At 40.3% G+C, this 18,451-nt stretch overlaps 1 protein-coding gene across 4 annotated transcripts in view; it reads left to right on the top strand.

Moving 5' to 3' along the window:
- Nucleotides 1–18,451, top strand: part of RALGPS2 (Ral GEF with PH domain and SH3 binding motif 2) — a 314,686-nt gene that overhangs the window by 120,099 nt on the left and 176,136 nt on the right. The window contains exons 5-6 of one of the 4 annotated variants that reach the window (XM_033428158.2): nt 15,750–15,809; nt 15,984–16,135. The exons of 1 other annotated variant lie outside the window; for it this stretch is intronic. The gene's annotated coding sequence lies outside the window, so the exon portion shown is untranslated. Of the gene's footprint in view, nt 1–14,969; nt 15,810–15,983; nt 16,136–18,451 lie in introns of those variants that run through there. 2 more of the 4 variants (XM_049700964.1, XM_033428159.2) reach the window with 2 other exon arrangements.

Below are 18,451 nucleotides of genomic sequence, written 5' to 3'. Positions count from 1 at the left end.
TGCATATGAGGATCATACTAGAGAGAGCAGTAATATGCATTGGCTGAAGGTCATAAATATCTATCCTTAAGTGTTTAGTTCTGAGCTTTCCTAAAAAATCATATTTAATATAAGCTCTGTGTTTTTGCCCAGAGGCCCCTCCCTACTCCTGTCTACTTACTCACATTTGTATTAGTTGGGATTTCTGGACTCAATCTAGCTGCTCAAGCATTTTGTTCTTTAGTGGGGTGATTTATGAGAGAACACTGGATTGGCTCACAGATTTGAAGCTGAACAGTTAAGCCTTGAAAGGATGTGTCAGCTGGACCCTGGCCACCAGGGCTCTCTACTCATCTCCTGCCTCTGGCGTCATGCTCTCAGACCAGTTCCTCTGTGGGAGTAGAAGACATAGCTGCCTTGGATGTACATCCTTGCAGCTTTCTGACCAAAGGGAAAAGGAATATCTTTCTCCAGCTCAAGTTTGAAAAACATTGATAAAAAGACACTGATTGAACTGGCTGGGACCTTGTGCTTATCCAGGGACAGATCAGTGTGCCAAGAGGAATGGAGAACAGCGACCGACTCAGCTTGGGCCATGTGCCTTTCCGCTGAAGCACTTCACAGGTAGTAGCTCCCACATGATTTTAAGGAGCATCCCCCCCCCCCCCCCCGCAAAAGAAATGTCTGTTCTGGACAGACAAAATATTAAATGTTCCACTGTAGGACCAGATCAAACTCTGCCATCTTCTTTAACCACTTCAGGCCTCATTCACTCATTATGAAGAAAGATTCATGGAGCACCTATCACAAGGTAGGCACTGCTAGGTTCATTCAATCAGTCAACAATGTTTGTTCAGAGCCTCCTGTGCCAGGCACCTTGCTAAGTTTCTGGGGACACAACAGTGAGGAAGAGAGGTAGGTCTTTACCCTCTAGAACTTATACCCTATGGGCACGACAGTCAATAAACAAGTAGATAAATGACACAATCATGGATTGTGAGAAGTCATAAAGAGGGTGCTATAATAAGATGGTAATAAGGGTAGGCATGGGGAAGGGTGTTTGAAGAGCTGATAATAGAAGAATTACCCAACCCACCATGTCTTCTTTATGAATCTCTCACAGAGGCTAAGCACATGAAGGTTTGCTAAATTGAAAGGGAAACTAGAAAAAGGAATGTCCAGCTTAGGGTAAAAATAAAGGATATTTTTTGAAAATTAAGAACTGCTGGTTAAAGGAGGTCATACTCCCTTAGGAGTTTTGGGAAAAACACATCATTTAGCAGTCATTAAGAAAAAATGTGTGACCCTAGGAACTGCAAAGTTCACAAGGCTTCAATACACATTTCAAAACAAGCCCAAGAAATAACAATCAAATGTGTCATTGCTATACAACTCATTCAAAAACAAATCCACAACAAAAGGAAAAAAAAATAAGGCTGTTTTGCAGTTCACATACCTAAGCATCAAAGAACTTAAAGACTCCTCTGAAAACCCAAATGGCATGTTTATTTCTTTACAATGATTTCCCCTCCCCCGTTTGTTTGTTTCTATGTGCAACAAATATGTAAAGAGGATTAAAATTTGTATTTTGAGATTGCTCTCAATATAATTTCACACCACATAGTGTCATGAACTTGCCCTCACTATACACACGTAAACATGCTTACATGCTTAAAGGCAGCATCATATGGAAAGGGCATGGGTTTATAGTCAGAAAGAACTAGGCCCCAGTTCTAAGTGGTTCTACCACATATTAGCTGTGTGACTTTGGTTACTTAACCTTTCCAGACCTCATTTCTCATCTGTAAAATGGAGATAATAATAACTTCAGAGGGTTGTAATGAAATTTTTATTAAATGAGATGCACTGAACAGTAAGCAGTATGTGAAGCAGAGTAGGCATTCAATAGATGGTATTTATTTTTTTAAGATTCAGTTTATTACCAGGTCTGGACAAGACACAATCTCATTTTGACTAACTACTCTTGTATTCTATGAAAGAGCAAATTTAGTGTATATTATTTGTTTGCTAGTGATTAGGACCACACCAGAAATATTAGTTAGATGACAGCTCAGCGGCCATGGCTCACGGGCCCAGCCGCTCCGCGGCATGTGGGATCTTCCCGGACCGGGGCACGAACCCGTGTCCTCTGCATCAGCAGGCGGACTCTCAACCACTGCGCTACCAGGGAAGCCCAACTCTAATCTTAAGAAAGGTTTTCATTCAACAGTTCATAGAGATTATCTCTAAAGAGTAGAAATGGAAAAAGATGAGTGGCAGGGAAGAGAAGGGAAAGAAGGAGGGAGATTTTTACATTTCATTCCCTTAAATTTAGTCAAAATCTGCCACTCTGCAAGTATACCCATCAATTCTAGAATTACACAGAATAAATCTAATGCTGCCTCCAAACAACGCTTTCAGATCTTCAAAGACAACTACTTTGTTCTTTTTATGTCTTCTTTTCCTCAGGCTGAGGATCCCTATTCCTTTAAATGTTCATCATGTGATGAAGCACTTACCTTTGTTGGTTACTTCTGGAACATCCATTTCCTCTTCCCTTTTCCCACCAGCCCTGATTTCCAAGTGGGACTCCATGACTTCCTCCCTGCTCCAAGGGTAGAGGATAAGGCCAGTGCTAACATTCCAATCTCCTGGCCACAGTGATGGCAGCAGGGGTGGGCACTTGACTTAAGCCAGTCCAGTTAGAGTAAATCTCAGGACTTTAGCATATTGGTTCTGAGGTGTGGGATGAGGGTGAGGATGCATGAAGCCTTGAGAGTTATTGATGTCTGTCTTAGACCATGAAGGGAAGAGCCTACTTGAAAATGGTGCCAATATCCAAAAAGCAGGTGGAGAGAAAATCTGAGTCGTGGTTGCATCATGTGAACCTACAGCAAAGCCTTGTCTGAAGGCAATTCTGGTTCAGAATTATGTGGTTTCAGTTTACATGAGTCAAATTCTCCTTTTTGCTTAGCCCAGTTTGGTGCTAGTGTTTTGTTACTTGCAACTAAAAATATCCTGACTGATACACATGAGATGGTGTTCTTATGGTTGCCTTCCCTTGGACAAACTCCAGTTTGTCAATGACCCTCTTACCAGAGTCCCAGAATAAAACCTATTATTCTAGATGGAGACTGACTAGTGCAGGTCACAGAGGGCCTCTCATGAGACTGGATTAGAATGTAGTGTTGTTATAACTCAACCTGAGACTGGCATTAGGATTCTGGGCATCCCAATTCCAGTGACTCTCACCAGAAAACTACCTTCTTTCCCAAATAATTTACCAAATTGTAACATAAGCCCTAAACACCCAGGACCTTGTAGGAGAAAAGGGGAAAGTATAGTTGAGAATATACTTTCTACCTGTTCCTTCCCTACAGAAAGGCTCAATCCCTTCTGTTTCTGCTTTAGCTTTCAAAATAGAATCACCAACTTCTTCCTTAGTTCAATTTTGTCACATATATGTTCAAAAAACCTGCAGGTTTTCAAATACAATTACTATACATAAATACTGTGTAAAAAGGTAACATTTTTCTAAGCAAAGTGACCACAGTGTTTTGCAAGCATGTGGAATGATTGCTCCCTACCTACAATGAGGTAGTAGCATCAGGGAGGTTTCATCTGAGGAAGGAGACAGCTGACTAGTCCCCAAGAGGCCTCTGAGGTGATATTTCCTTGGTAACTACACAAAGATCCAGATTCTGGACCTCAGTTGGGAAAGTCCACAAACTAGATTTTCTGAGTGTATCCCCAGAGTTGCAGACTCAGTGAAATACTCACATGAGAAGGGCCTGTAAACCAGAATACTAATGCATTAATTTTTAAATGGAGATGACCCTTCTGGGCAGGAAACAGATGACCTTTGTCTCATTCAGAAAACCATACCCCCTTTCCTGAGGACAGATACCTGGAAAGTTGGATTAGTAATCAAGATAATTGCTGGGTGAGCATGGAATTAAGAGAAGTTGATTGTCTTGAGGACTTTTTCACCCAGGTCATGATTGTCCTTGATCAAATATATCCTTACATGTAGGGACTATGGCATGGGTCCATGTTGCCAAATTGTTCTTTGCAGAATGACAATAGCTAATATTTATACCTGGTGCTTACCATGTGGTCAATCGCTATTCCAGACATCTTACCTATGAACTAACTTAATCTTTATAATGAAACTTTGAGATTTTTGTTATTAGTTTCATTTTACAGATGGCAACACTGAGTCACAACAGGGTGAATAATTTGCTAAAAGTTGCATCATTAACTAGGTGGTAAATCTGGATTCCTAGACTGCCCGGCTCCAAAGTCCATGCTTGAAATTGCTGTGCTGCACTGCCTCTTGAACACTACGTTCTTTTATGCTGCACACCCATCTCTGTTGCTGCATCCTACATGCTACGTGGGTTAGTTCATATCCTATTTGACACCATTTTCTATAAACCTGATTCCTTATAATGCTGTGTCTCTGAAATCTTTTTCTTAAAAAGTATATATGTATGTATATATAGACATATGTATATAGAGAAGTTTTAAAGAAAAAGAGTATATACCATATATGCATGTGTATATGTATAAAATCCTTACTGCTGCCTCCGTATATACCAACAAATATGAGCAAAACCATGCTCGTATGGGCTGTTGGCCAGGATGCGAACTTTGTTATATTGAATTAGACAGCGTGATGATAGCTGTTAAAATAGCATTCTGCCTATACTTAATCCTTCTCCAAAAAAGGAAATATTTGGTTTCAGGGAGGTATTTAGTAGTTATAGCAAGTAATACTAGAAAGGAATGGGAGCATGCATTGGCCTCATGTTAGAAAGTGATGCTACAGTCAGACGCAGCTGCTCCTGGACAAGGCTGGAGGCAGCACACGCTCGGTCACGCACTCTGCATCGCCACAAAAGGCCCTGGTTAGGGCTGGATTTTACTAAGCTAGTCACATCCTTGTTTCACAGGGATTTTTGAAAAGCTGCTATAATTTTAAGGAGGAGTCCCTTGTTACTTTCTTTTTTAAAATCTAATGTTTTAAAACATAGATTAAAAATTCACATGATTCCAAAACCTAAATGTACAAAAGGTTATACAGGAAAAAAGAAATGTCTCTCTTACACCTAAAGCCCCAAAACTTGGTTCCCCTCCTGGGAGGCAATTATCAGTTCTTTATTTATCTTTCCAGAGGTATTCTATTATCATTTTCTTTTACGGTCACATTTTCCCCTAGTGATATGTGTCTGAGACTTTTTATCTTGTTTTGCCATGCTTCCCTCAATTTCTTTCCTGTATGTTTTTGAAGAAGACCAGGTCGACCTTCCCCGGGGACCTTCTTCAAATGCCAGCTTCCCACTGGTGGATATTGGTTTTATCCTCTTTCCAACTCCAATTTCTGCTCTGGCTAAAAGTTAGTTTGTATGTGACAGCTGGTGGTCCCAGGCACCTTCTGATGAATGATGGATGGGACCAGGAGCAACCCTTCCCTAATATCATTAATTGCGAGATTTTTGCGAGCTCAAAATTCTAAGAAATGACAGTTGCCTCCAACTGTTACCAGCTGTTAATTTGGCTGAAGTGGTGGGGATCTGACTCCCCTTCAGCAAACAATCTGGGACAGCGGTTGGCTCATGATATATCTTCCTTTACAGCCTCTGTGACACTCAATTCTGAATTTCTTAAGCCTAAAAATAGTATCCTAAACCTATTCCAGAGTCCCCACATCTACCACTGACCATGTAACCTTGCAGGAGTAACTTCCCTTGGTCCTGGGTTCCCCATCTGTACAATAAGGGGACTAGGTGCAATGATCTGCCTGCTTCCAGCCCTAAAAATCTTAAAATATAAGAATGGGTTCAGTTGGTAAATGGTTAATGTCACTTCAGTCCTTTCCTCTTCCCCTCAAATCACCTGAAACTTGAAGGAGTGAAGAATCTGGTCACGATCTTGAAGCAATACCCAATGTGTCCCTGGGCAATTTTAGAGCAACTGCTAAGGGGTTTCTGCTTTTAGCTGCCTTTGCCCTAGAGGGTTTAAGAACTGCTTGTTTCACAGCTGCAAAAAAATCTTTCCTAATCCCACATACTGGCAAGTAACCTTTCTTTCTCATTTTAAGTTATTATGAAGACAAGTATTAATTTTTTTAAGTGTAGAAAGGCAGTGGGAAAAAGGCAATCCCCCCTTTTTAATCTCACCTGTGTATATCCAGTTAATCTATAATTCTCACCCAATTTGAGAGTTATTTTGAGTCATCAGCGTGACAGTTTTGAGGTATGCTTGTTGAATTAGGTGCTTCTCCCTGAGAAAGGCCAATGAGGCTTTGCGAGTTGGGGTCCAGTGGGTGCCATATTTCCATGTTCTGAAACTGAATTCCGTCAGGGACTCTGAGGTGTCAGTTTCTCAGGACCCAGCTACACAAATCAAACTCCCAAGAGACGGATTTCTACCCAGATGAACAATTTGTCTGTTTGCACTGGGAAACGTACTTTCACTCAGGTCTGCTGTGTATACACCACCTCCCCCATGTAAGGTACCTGGGGATAAATTTTTTTGTCAGAAGATTTGATGAGTATGGCGTTAGTAAAAGATAACATATCTAGACCCTGATAGACAGGGTAAGATAGAAAATTCCTACTCTGCAAAAGAGATTCCTAGAATGCAAGTGTCTCATATTTGGCTCACTTACTCACTCAGCAAACATCCCTCAAGCCCCCCAGCAGATATACTGAAGCTATTAAAGTTTAAGTTTCATGGTCCCTCACTTGGGTCTCAAGACCATGGGAGGGGCCTTCCTAATATGTTCATACATTCCTATGTTTTTGCAACAAAAGTAGCTAATTTAAATGCAATCAGTTAAGACTTCCACCTCTTGGCACTCCTACTACTCTTCAGTCACACTTCCCCTTGAGTAAGGTGGCGTTGGAATGGTTCAGGCATTTTTGGGGTCTGATAAAAGAGAAGTCGAGCTGGGGATGCATTTTGTTTGGGTTTAGTGGCTTACAATCACTTCTGTAAATAGTTAAGTCATTGCTGGTTTTCCAGTGTCAGAACAGCTGCTAGGAATGCTTCTACAGCTTACTGAGCCAGCTTGCCCAGCAAGGAGACATGAAGGTCCTGGGCCAGAAGTCACATTATAATATGAGTATGTCCCATTGCATCAAAAGTACATGGCAGGGCTTCCCTGGTGGCGCAGTGGCTGAGAGTCCACCTGCCGATGCAGGGGACACGAGTTCGTGCCCCGGTCCGGGAGGATCCCACATGCCGCGGAGCGGCTGGGCCTGTGAGCCATGGCCGCTGAGCCTGTGTGTCCGGAGCCTGTGCTCCGCAACGGGAGAGGCCACAACAGTGAGAGGCCCGCGTACCGCAAAAAAAAAAAAAAAAAAAAAGTACATGGCAAGTAGAAGAGCAAGAAGGTTTGAAACATATAGACAGAAGGTAATCCATGGTGCTGAGGACCTCCTGGCTCCCCTCTCCGGTCTGCTGTGCCCTGCCCTTTTCCTCCAGAACATCTGACACATCCTCTTCAAGGGACTTGAGATTTTTACAAACCCCAGGAGGAGCCTTAGACTTCATGCTGTCTGGTAAATTTTGTCTGGCAAAAATCCCCAGGACAAGGAAACATGAAGGGGCCTGGGAATCTGCTCAAAAGGGGGGGAAATGAAAAATATTGAGAATACAAATTAATATGAACTGAATACAGTGGCGATGGAGGAGTGAGAATATTAAGGGGATGGAAGTGAATGGGAAAAGGTGTATGGGGGGGCGGGGGAGGGAAGATTTGGCAGACACTGACAGATTCTTTTTTTTTTTTTCGCGGTACACGGGCCTCTCACTGCTGTGGCCTCTCCCGCTGCGGAGCACAGGCTCCGGACGCGCAGGCTCAGCGGCCATGGCTCACGGGCCCAGCCGCTCCGCGGCATGTGGGATTCTCCCAGACCAGGGCACAAACCCGCGTCCTCTGCATGGGCAGGCAGACCCTCAACCACTGCGCCACCAGGGAAGCCCCGGACACTGATAGATTCTTGCTCTCCATTTCCTTTCAGAGAAGCTGAACAGATTGTTGCATTTCCAAGGCCTTCTTTTTGCAAAGTCCACCACGATTGGTTAGTTTAGACTTTGTGAGTTACAATGGCATTTCAGTCGTGCCTCCCTGAGGTCATCCTGATTAAACGTGAGGGTTTTTGAACACTTGATGAAATCTTTGCTAAATATTGAGTAGACTGAAAAGAATAATAAATTATAGATATATGTCAAGTACTCAATCTTCAAGTTTAAGAAAACAAATTAACCTGTGAACCTCTCCCCACATAATCCTCTTCCCTTCCTCCTCAAAGGTAAGGACTATAATTTTGTAAACAGCATTCTTTGCTTTCCTTTATAGTTTTATCACAAGGGTTCATTATCCCTAAACACTATATTGCTTGGTTTGCATGTGTTTTATCTTTATATAAATGGAATCATACAATAGGTATCCATCTGTGACTTGTACTTTTTATTAAACATTATGTTCCTAAGATTCACCAATATATTTGTAAATCATTAACAGCTGTATGCTGTTTTGTTGTTTGAAATATACCACTACTTATCCATTTTACTATTCATATATATTTAGATTGTTTCCAGGTTGGGTTTTTGCAAATCATGCTACACAGATCATTCTTATACAAGACTCAAGCTACACACATGTAAGTTTCTCTAAGGTATAATCTAGCAGTGGAATTGTTTATTGGCTGTGTGCCTCTTCAAATTTATTAGATAATACTAAAAATAGTTTTCAAAAATTATCGTGCTGATTTACATGCTTATCAGCTGTGTATGAGAGTTTCTTCTCATCGCTCAAGCCACTTGTCAACACTTGATATTGTCAGATTTTTTAGTTTTAGCCAATCTGGTTATACAGTTGTGTCACATTATGATCTTAATTTGCATCTTCCTAATTACTAATGAGGCTGAACATCTTTTTATATGTTTATTGAGCACCACGTTTCTTTTGCGACGAGAACATTAAAATATATTTTCCTCATTTTTCTATTGAGCTGTGTGTTTCTTGTTTGCTTTGTAGGAGTTCTTTTATATCTGGTTATAAATTATTTGTCAATTATGTTTTACAAATATCTTCTCCAAGTTCATGGCTTGTCTTTAATGAGCAGGTTTTGTTTGTCTGTTTAATGCAGTTAAATATATTAATCTTTCTCTTTTGGGCTTATGTTTTAAAAATCTTGTTCAAGAAATCTTTCCCTACCCTGAGATCATGAAGATATTATCCTGTGTTATTATCTAAAAGTTTTATAGTTTTACCTTATACTTTTATGTATTTAATCCATTTGAAATTGATTTGGGGGTATGGTATAAGATAGAGGTCCAAATTAATTATTTCCCTATGGATATAGCATTGTCCCAGCACTATTTGTTGATCCTTTCCCCATGACCTGTGCTGATAATACAGACCTAATTTAACTTTCCACATCCTTGTGGGTCTGTTTATTGGTTCTTTATTCTGTTTTATTCATCATTTTGGCTATTCCTGAACTAACACTACACTCTTGATCTTACAGTTTTATGGTTAAGTCTCAATATCTTGTAAGACAGTTACCCCAGACCCACCCCCAACCTTGCTTTTCTTCAAGATATTCTTGGCCTCTTGTTTCACATATGTATTTTTTAATTAGCTTATCAAATTGCAAAAAAAAATTTTAATGTGTTGTAATTTTTATTGAAATTGCATTGAATTTATAGACCAATCTGGGTAGAATTTACATGCTTATGAAATTAAGACTTATAAGACATAAAATGGAATATCTCTCTATTTATTTAGGTCATCTTTAATGACTCAATAAATTTGAAAACAATTTTTTTGACATTTGTCATGTACTTCTTTTGTTACATTTATTTCTATGAGCTTTATTTTTTATGCTATTATAAAAGGTAACTTTAAAATTTTACATTTTCTAACTGTTGCTGGCATATAGTAACACCATTTTTTAGCCATCAGCCTTGTTAAATACTCTTGTTAACTAATTAATTAATTATTAATTTTTGCGTAGATTCTTTGTAATATTTACTGGTTAGTTTCTTTCCAATCTTTATACTTTAACTTCCTTCTTACCTTCTTGTTCTTGTCAGGATCTCCTGTATGATGTTAAACAGAGCTGGGGATAGATGCACCCCTGATCTTGTCTCTATTTTAAAGAGAATGCTTTCATATACCATGAGAAAACCATAATTCAAAAAGCGTCATGTACCACAATGTTCATTACAGCACTATTTACAATAGCCAGGACACAGAAGCAACCTAAGTGTCCATCGATAGATGAATGGATAAAGAAGATGTGGCACATGTATACAATGGAATATTACTCAGCCATAAAAAGAAATGAAATTGAGTTATTTGTAGTGAGGTGGATGAACCTAGAGTCTGTCACACAGAGTGAAGTAAGTCAGAAGGAGAAAGACAAATACCATATGCTAACACATATATATGGAATCTTAAAAAAAAAAAATGGTTCTGAAGAACCTAATGGCAGGACAGGAATAAAGACGCAGATGTAGAGAATAGACTTGAGGACATGGGGAGGGAGAAGGGTAAGCTGGGATGAAGTGAGAGAGTAGCATGGACATATATACACTACCAAACGTAAAATAGATAGCTAGTGGGAAGCAACTGCATTGCACCGGGGAGATCAACTTGATGCTTTGTGATGACCTAGAGGGGTGGGATAGGGAGGGTGGGAGGGAGGCTTAAGAGGGAGGGGATATGGAGATATATGTATACGTATAGCTGATTCACTTTGTTATGCGGCAGAAACTAACACAGCAATGTAAAGCAATTATACTCCAATAAAGATGTTAAAAAAAAATAAAGAGAATGTTTTCAGTATGTCCCCATTAATTATGATGATTGCTGTAGGTTTTTTTGTTAGTGTACTATATCAGGTGTTTATTACTGTGTAACAAACAACCCCAAAACACAATGGTTTAAAATGACAAGAATTTTATTATTTTTCATGATTCTGTGTGTTGACTGTGGGGCTCCACTGGGATGGCTTGTCTTTCTGTTCTAGGTAGTATCAGCAGGGCTGGCTGCAATCTGGACAAGATCCAAGATGGCTGGAAAACTGGGGCCTTTCTCTCCTCCTGGTCTTTCTAGGGTTTCTCTCTCTGGCTGGCCTTTCCAGGAGGAGAACCTGACTTCCTTGATCGCTTAACTTGTCAAAGTATAACACTTATTGACACTTTCACTTTCAATAACATAAGAATCTTCTATTTCTAATCTCTCCTGGACTTATATGCTATTGTAGAAGTGCTTTTAGTCTATACTGATTTTTAACCTAGCAAGGTGTTGTTATTGTTTTATGTAGTTTAGATTTGTTTATATTTACTCAAGCATTTACCACTTTTTTTTTGCTCTTAATTTCTCCTTGCATCTCAGACTTTCCATTGGGGATTATGTTACTTCTGCTTGAAGTATGTTCTTCAGAATTTCCTTCAATAAAGTGGCAAACTCTCAATTCTTGAAAGATACTTTTTGCCCGCTATACAATTTTAGGTTTTTTTTTTTCTCTCAGCCCATTAAAGATATTACTTTACCACTTTTCTGACTTCCACTTCTACAGTTAAATCTAATTTCCATTCTTTTGAAAGTAATATATTTTTTTCTCTCCATCTTCTTTTAAGATCTTCTCTTTCACTTTGCTGTTCTGCAGTCACATTATATGTCTAAGTATGAGTTTTAAAAATTATTTATCCTGGTCTTCCCTGGTGGCACAGTGGTTGAGAGTCCGCCTGCCGATGCAGGGGACACGGGTTCGTGCCCCGGTCTGGGAGGATCCCACATGCCGCTGAGCGGCTGGGCCTGTGAGCCATGGCCGCTGAGCCTATGCGTCCGGAGCCTGTGCTCCGCAACGGGAGAGGCCACAGCAGTGAGAGGCCCGCATTCTGCAAAAAAAAATTATTTATCCTGCTTAGGAGTCTTAAAAACTCACACCAAGATATAGCCAAGAATTGAAATTGGAGAGATAGTTGGGGATCAGATTGTGAAAGGTTTTAAAAGTGATACTAAGGAGTTGAGATTTTATTCTGTAGAGCAGTGATATTCAAACCTCGTAGCTGTGCACATTATATAAGAATTTTGGAAAATATGTGTTCCCTTGCACGTGCTTAACATGTATGATTTTCATCATAGGTCATATAAGTTCATTTCTTCCTAATAAGAAAGAATATACTAAATATTTTATAAACTAAAATAAGGAGGATTGACTAAAATTGGAATGTTTATGGCATGTCTTGAATATATCATATTTGATATATATTTGGGTATGATTCTATACTATTTGAAATACATTTGTGTGCTTCTTGAATAAAGCATGCCAATTTAAAAATAAATCACATATAATTTTTACCCATCAGTTTTATTAAATGTCTTAAAATGTTTATACTTTAAAACATCGTTTCATTTAAAAGAATAAGAATGACTTACCTATACTGCTTCAGATGTTCTGAATTTAGGCCATCCCAATATGAGATCAACACTGTTCCTAACTTGAAGCTTCACCCTTAACAGAAATACGTGTAGGACACAAAAAGGCAGGAATGCTTTCATTAATCATTAAAGAGGGTTCCCTGAAACCAATTGTCATTGCAGGTGGTGTAATCAGTCACAGAAGAGGTCTAAACAAATTCTCCAATGTCACAATGGTTTCAGAGGATCAATCAATCTCTCTGTCTCACACACACACACACACACACACACACACACACACAAATGCAAACAGACCTGGATGTACCACATTTACTTTTGGAAAGGGATTCAGGCAGAGGTAAGAGGTTTTGCCCACAAATAGTTATCTGCTTCAAACGGACAGGAAGTAAGGACCTTTTACTTGGGGCAAGAATGATTGGCTATAGAGAAGCAAGTCATAATTCTACTATACTTCATTTGGAGGTAGGTTCAAATGACCTAATGGCCAGATCTTTCTCTCTTCTTGTAACAGTAAACAGGTAACTAGCACGAGTTAGAAGAGAGGCATTTTTCATAACATATAAGTATGACATGTTCAGTTACTGCAATATTTTGAAATTTACCTTTTTGAAATTTTACTTGAGAATGGTAAATTAGAGTTATTTTAGTTATTTCTACATTTTTCTCCAAAAAGAGAGAAGTATGAGAAATGTGTCATGGTAACTTTAGACGTATAAAGAAGAATTTGATCAAGAGTATCCTAGAACAAGGTCTAATACATATTTTATGATTAAGTGTTAATTGTCATCAGTTATGCTTGATTATACTAATCATTAACCACTGGACCACCAGGGAATTCCCTATTTAGACATTTATCATAATCAAGAAGGCACACATTATGTAGACAAAGTGTCCTAAAGCTAGTTCTGATTTTTTGAGTTATCTAACATAAGCTATTTTTTCTCTTTAATTTCCCTAATTTTCATGCTAGAAAGATAACTCAAACATTATAGTGAACAGCTATAGTTTTTGATTGCTCAGAGCCATTCTTTATTTGGAGAACTGTCCCTTTGCACTTTATTAGAGCTTGGTGGGGGGCTGTCATCTGCCACCCACTGTCCCCTATCATGGTGACAAGTAAGTAAACAAGCCCTGGCTAATCAGAGTGATCCAACTTTCCAGGTAAAGTGATTGGTTCAGGGGTAGACACACAACCAAGATGAACCTCTCCTGGGACTTTTCAGCCAGAGCTGGAGGGGAAACATGCATTTCTAGACCTATGGGGCTGGAAGGGTGTGCATCTGGAGTGCTATCTTCTCATCTGTAGAAGTAGATGAGTTCAACAAACCAATAAAACAAGATCTGGGAAATGGAGGAAGGGGGCCTGATTATATAGCTTGGCCCCTACATTTAATTCCTGTCTGACATCATGTCCTCACACTCCCACACATGTGGGTGTGTTTTAAAGATAATTCGAGTTGAGTTTATAGCACTTACAACTGGAGGAGTCCTGGTAAGTACAGACATCTTTCTAATTTATTCATATATGCAAACATTCACCATGAAAGTGAGTATATTACAATGAAGTATGTTAAAAATGTGGTCCAGGTGTCACTTGTACCCAGGCAGTATAACAAGCAGTTGAGAGCCTAGGCTCTGGAGTCACACTGTCTGCCTGCCTGCAGACTAAACAACACCTGGGGCTGAGAAGTGCTGCCCCTCCACAGGGGTACGGGCTTTCCAGGGAGGGCTTCACACATCAGGGACCAGGGCTGATTGCCATTTATCATCGCAAGACACTATCATCTTTCTTAGAATTGTGTTATGAGAAATGTCAACCATTCTTTGTTTCGTTATCTGTACAATTCTAGGAAGAGTAAGGTGGAACAGGAGAACCAAGAGAAACAGGAGCCAGCGTTTTTTCTATGGATGGGTAGAAGGTTCCTACAGGTTGTGCCTGTGAGGAAAGCATACAACCTAAGCTGCTATTGTGAAGCCACCATTTCATTCATTTCATCATCTACTTGGGCCCTGCAAAGCTTTTTTTTTTTTTTTTTTTTTGCCACCCTGGTTCTGTGGCCCCCTATCACAGAAAATCCTCTCCAACACTACTGGAATATTTTCACCTGTCTGTTATGCTGCCTGAAACGTGAAGATTCATTTGGGTTAAGAAGCCTGCCAAGGGACTTCCCTGGTGGCACAATGGTTAAGAATCCACCTGCCAATGCAGGGGACATGGGTTCGAGCCCTGGTCCCGGAAGATCCCACATGCCGCGGGGCAGCTAAGCCAGTGAGCCACAACTACTGAGCCTGCGCTCTAGAGCCCACGAGCCACAACTACTGAAGCCCGCGCATGTAGAGCCCGTGCTCCGCAACAAGAGAAGCCACCGCAATGAGAAGCCTGCGCACCACGACGAAGAGTTGCCCCTGCTGCCGCAACTAGAGAAAGCCCGCACACAGCAACAAAGACCCAATGCAGCCAAATAAATAAATAAGTAAATTTATAAAATAAAAAAAGAAGCCTGCCCCCCCCCCCAAAAAAAAGAAGAAAGAAACATGCCATACTAAAGAGACAAATCTCGCTGGGAAGTTTAGTGTGAGAGCACAGTCTTCAGTGTTAGGCTGCCTGGATTCAGAACCCAACTCCATCACTGACTGTAGCGTAGTGACTCTGGACAAGTCACCTAACCTCTCTCTGTCTCAGTTTCCTCATTTGTGGAAAGCAAATAATATAGCACCTCCCTCCCGGGATTATTGAGGATCTAAAGAGTTAATTCATGCCTAGAATAGTGCCAGACACACAGGAAGCACTACTTAAGTGTCAACTCTTATTGTGCTTAGGTGTTCATATATCATTTAAATCGGATTTCCTTCTCACTAATCTGAGGACTGCTTCACTGAGGGAGTGGAAGTTTGAAGGGAGGACAAGATGGGGGATCTGGGACTAGAGGAATTGGAGATAGGGGATGGGGTGGGAGAGGAATCCGGAAAGAGATGGATAGGAATGGGGAGGATAAAAATAGTTAAGGGCTTTGGAGAGTGAAGTGAACCTGAATGGGATGCCACACGTGAAGTCTCTGGGCCCAGAGTAAGGGACATTACAAAATGGAAGAGAGGAAAAGGAAAGGAAGTGAGAGGGTTTTAAAGTAAGTAGCACACATTTCAAAGCTTTGTCTAGTGTTGACTTGCATCCAGAAAAGGGGGCAGAAATTCTTTTCCTCCCTCTTACCCTTGGACTAGTATCATAATTTAACTGCATTATAAACGAAATAGAGTGCTGTGGACAAACCTGAGATCCCAACCATCATTTATACTCTTTCAACAGGAAATATTTTCTGAGTTCCAAATAAAAGGCTTCAATGATCTTTTGGAACAGGATCCATTTGTAAGTTGTGGCCTGCCTGTTTGCTGGGGTCGGTGGGGGAGTTTTCAGCTGGGCAGGTCAGATAGACAGCCGGTGTCTCACAATAGAAGAAACTGGTGCTTGCAGTTGTTGAGTTGTCTGGGCTAGTGACACAGCTAGTTCTAGAGCCCAATCCCCAGGTCTCCATCTCTCCAGCAGAGGCTGAATGACCACCTGCCAATCTTCACAGAGGAATCCAAATATCCGGTTGGAGGAAGTGGAAGAGGGGAGGAAAATGAGGAAATCCCCAAGTCTTCCAAACGCAAGATTCAATTATGCTACACTGCCTGATTTTAGACTAGACCGTGGTAAGCATCAATCACTTCTTTTCTTTTTCCTTTTGGGTACTGCAACAATCTGGATCATAATAATTCCTCATTGATAAAGATCAACTTGTACAATCTGCCATGAACTTCCAGGAATGTTTAGCACCTATGAGACCCAGCTGTAAACATCTTTGCATTAGGAGAGTGATAGGGAAGTTTTTATTTATTCTTTACTTGCAAGAAATGTCCCAAGGTCAATGATGTCATTGTTCTCTCTACTTGACTGCTGTGGAGCTAACCAAGGGAGGTGAAATGACCAGCCAACTCACAGCAAATTTTCTTGTGTGACGGGGAGCTAGAGCAATGATCAAGCATCAGTGAGACTTATAATCTGATCAATACTAACACCAGCACAATGAAAAAGTAACAGCACCAATAAGCAATAGTGAGAGGGCAAATCTTTAAGAATACCTCTGTGTTGATTTACTCATGCAACAAGAGATAGGTGAATGGCTAAGAAAATAATAACCACTACTAATAATTGAGCATTTACTATGTGCCAGATGCTGTCTTAGTCCCCTAACCTATATCATCTCTGAACCTCACATGGAGATTTTATTATCCCTGTTTTTCTGATGAAGAGCTGAAGCGGAGGGAATTTCAACTACTTGTCTGAGGTCCCCTAGTTGGTCAGGAGCAGAGCTGAGACTTGCCCTCAGGTGGGTCTGAGGTTGCTGTACTATGTGAGGTAGCAGCAGCTAGGGACTTTGGGTTTGGTGTTCTGAGAGATACACTAGTGTCAGACATGACCAAACTATAAAGAAGTTGTAGTGCTGTGGATAACTTGGTGGTGGTGAGAGAGTTCTGAGAACAACAAAATCGAATTATAGGAGTAAGGGAGATATTTTAGTAATACAAACAATACAACAAATAGAGGAGAAAAATTTCTTCTACCTGACTATATCACAAACCATTGTTGACCAAAAATCATGCCTTTAATAAATATTTTAGATTAAACCCATTGTTTAGGAAGCCACAATAATGTTTTCTATCTAGGAGGCAGTAAGTAGAGTGGTCAGGACCATGTGCCTGAAGCAAGACTGCCTTGAATCAAATCCTGGTGCTGCCACTTCCCATCTGTGTAACCCTGAACTAGCTGCCACAAGGGTTAAAAGATTAAATACGCATGAAGCGCTTAGAAAGCACCTGATCCATGGAAGACACGTGGTCAACAGTACTCAATTCTGGGTGCCGAGTAGTTATGAATGGTGTGATTAGACTGAAGGTATGGTCCCCACTTTGAAGGAACTTAGAAGCTAGTTGGGATGAGAAAGCACCTGCTAATAATGTGTCTTAGGAACTGATACAACATAAAAACACCTCATGTCATCAAGGTATACACTGTTGTATCACTAATAAAAACTCAGTAAAGAATTAAGGAAAGAAGAGAAAGTAAGCTATGACGTAGATTTTGAAGGAGGTTTTGGCTTACCACTACAAACATTTTCATTCAAGGATTCTGGAAAAGTGACTTGTCCATTATCAATATTGTTAATCTTGATACGTTAAATATTTAATGATAACCTTCTCTGTGCAAGACACTGGGATAGTGGTAACAAAGGACTACAAATCTGAAGAAGCTCTTATCCTCAAGGAGCTTAAGGTCTGTAATAAGTTACGTATTAACAAAATGCAAAGTAGAAAGTGCCATGGAGAAAGCATCACAATGGTTTCCAGAAGTTCTATTAAGCACGTTACAAAATGGGTTAATCTGGTGCACAAAGGAGCCCAGATGCCAAGTGCAATAATGAACATGAGAGAGATCTTGTTCTTTTTGGAGGGGTCTCCTGGGTTACAGTAGGTATTGGGACTCGTCCTCCCTAGGACATCCTTTGCAGGATGAGAAATTTAATCAGGATACAGAGGCTGAGGAGAATTTACTAAGTGGGCAAGAGATGCATCAGGATGAGAATTTATTAAATTACCTAGCAAGACAACAGGACCGATCATCTATACAGCCCTAATTCTTCTCTCTCCACACCCCACCTCCCACCTCACCATGCCTGGTAGATAGAGTCATCTTGGGAATAAATATTAGCTAAGAGATTGCTTGGTGTCAGTCAGATAGATTGACCCTTTCCACTCTAAGAACCTTTCTGTTTTAACTAGATAAAAGTTTTGAGTCTAGACAATTACCTTTTAGATTCCTCTTTTTACATTTTTTCCTACTATTACACATTCTTTTTTCATCTGAACAGGAATTTTTAGCATGTTACAATTGTCAAGTTGATAGCTCATTTTACGTTGGCTATACTCTTCGTTTCTTCCTGATGACATTCAGGGGGGATTCTTCGTTTC

This window comes from Orcinus orca, chromosome 1 (assembly GCF_937001465.1).
Source record: "Orcinus orca chromosome 1, mOrcOrc1.1, whole genome shotgun sequence".
NCBI classification, from domain to species: Eukaryota; Metazoa; Chordata; class Mammalia; order Artiodactyla; family Delphinidae; genus Orcinus; species Orcinus orca.
This window is presented reverse-complemented; position numbering and strand designations above follow the sequence as displayed.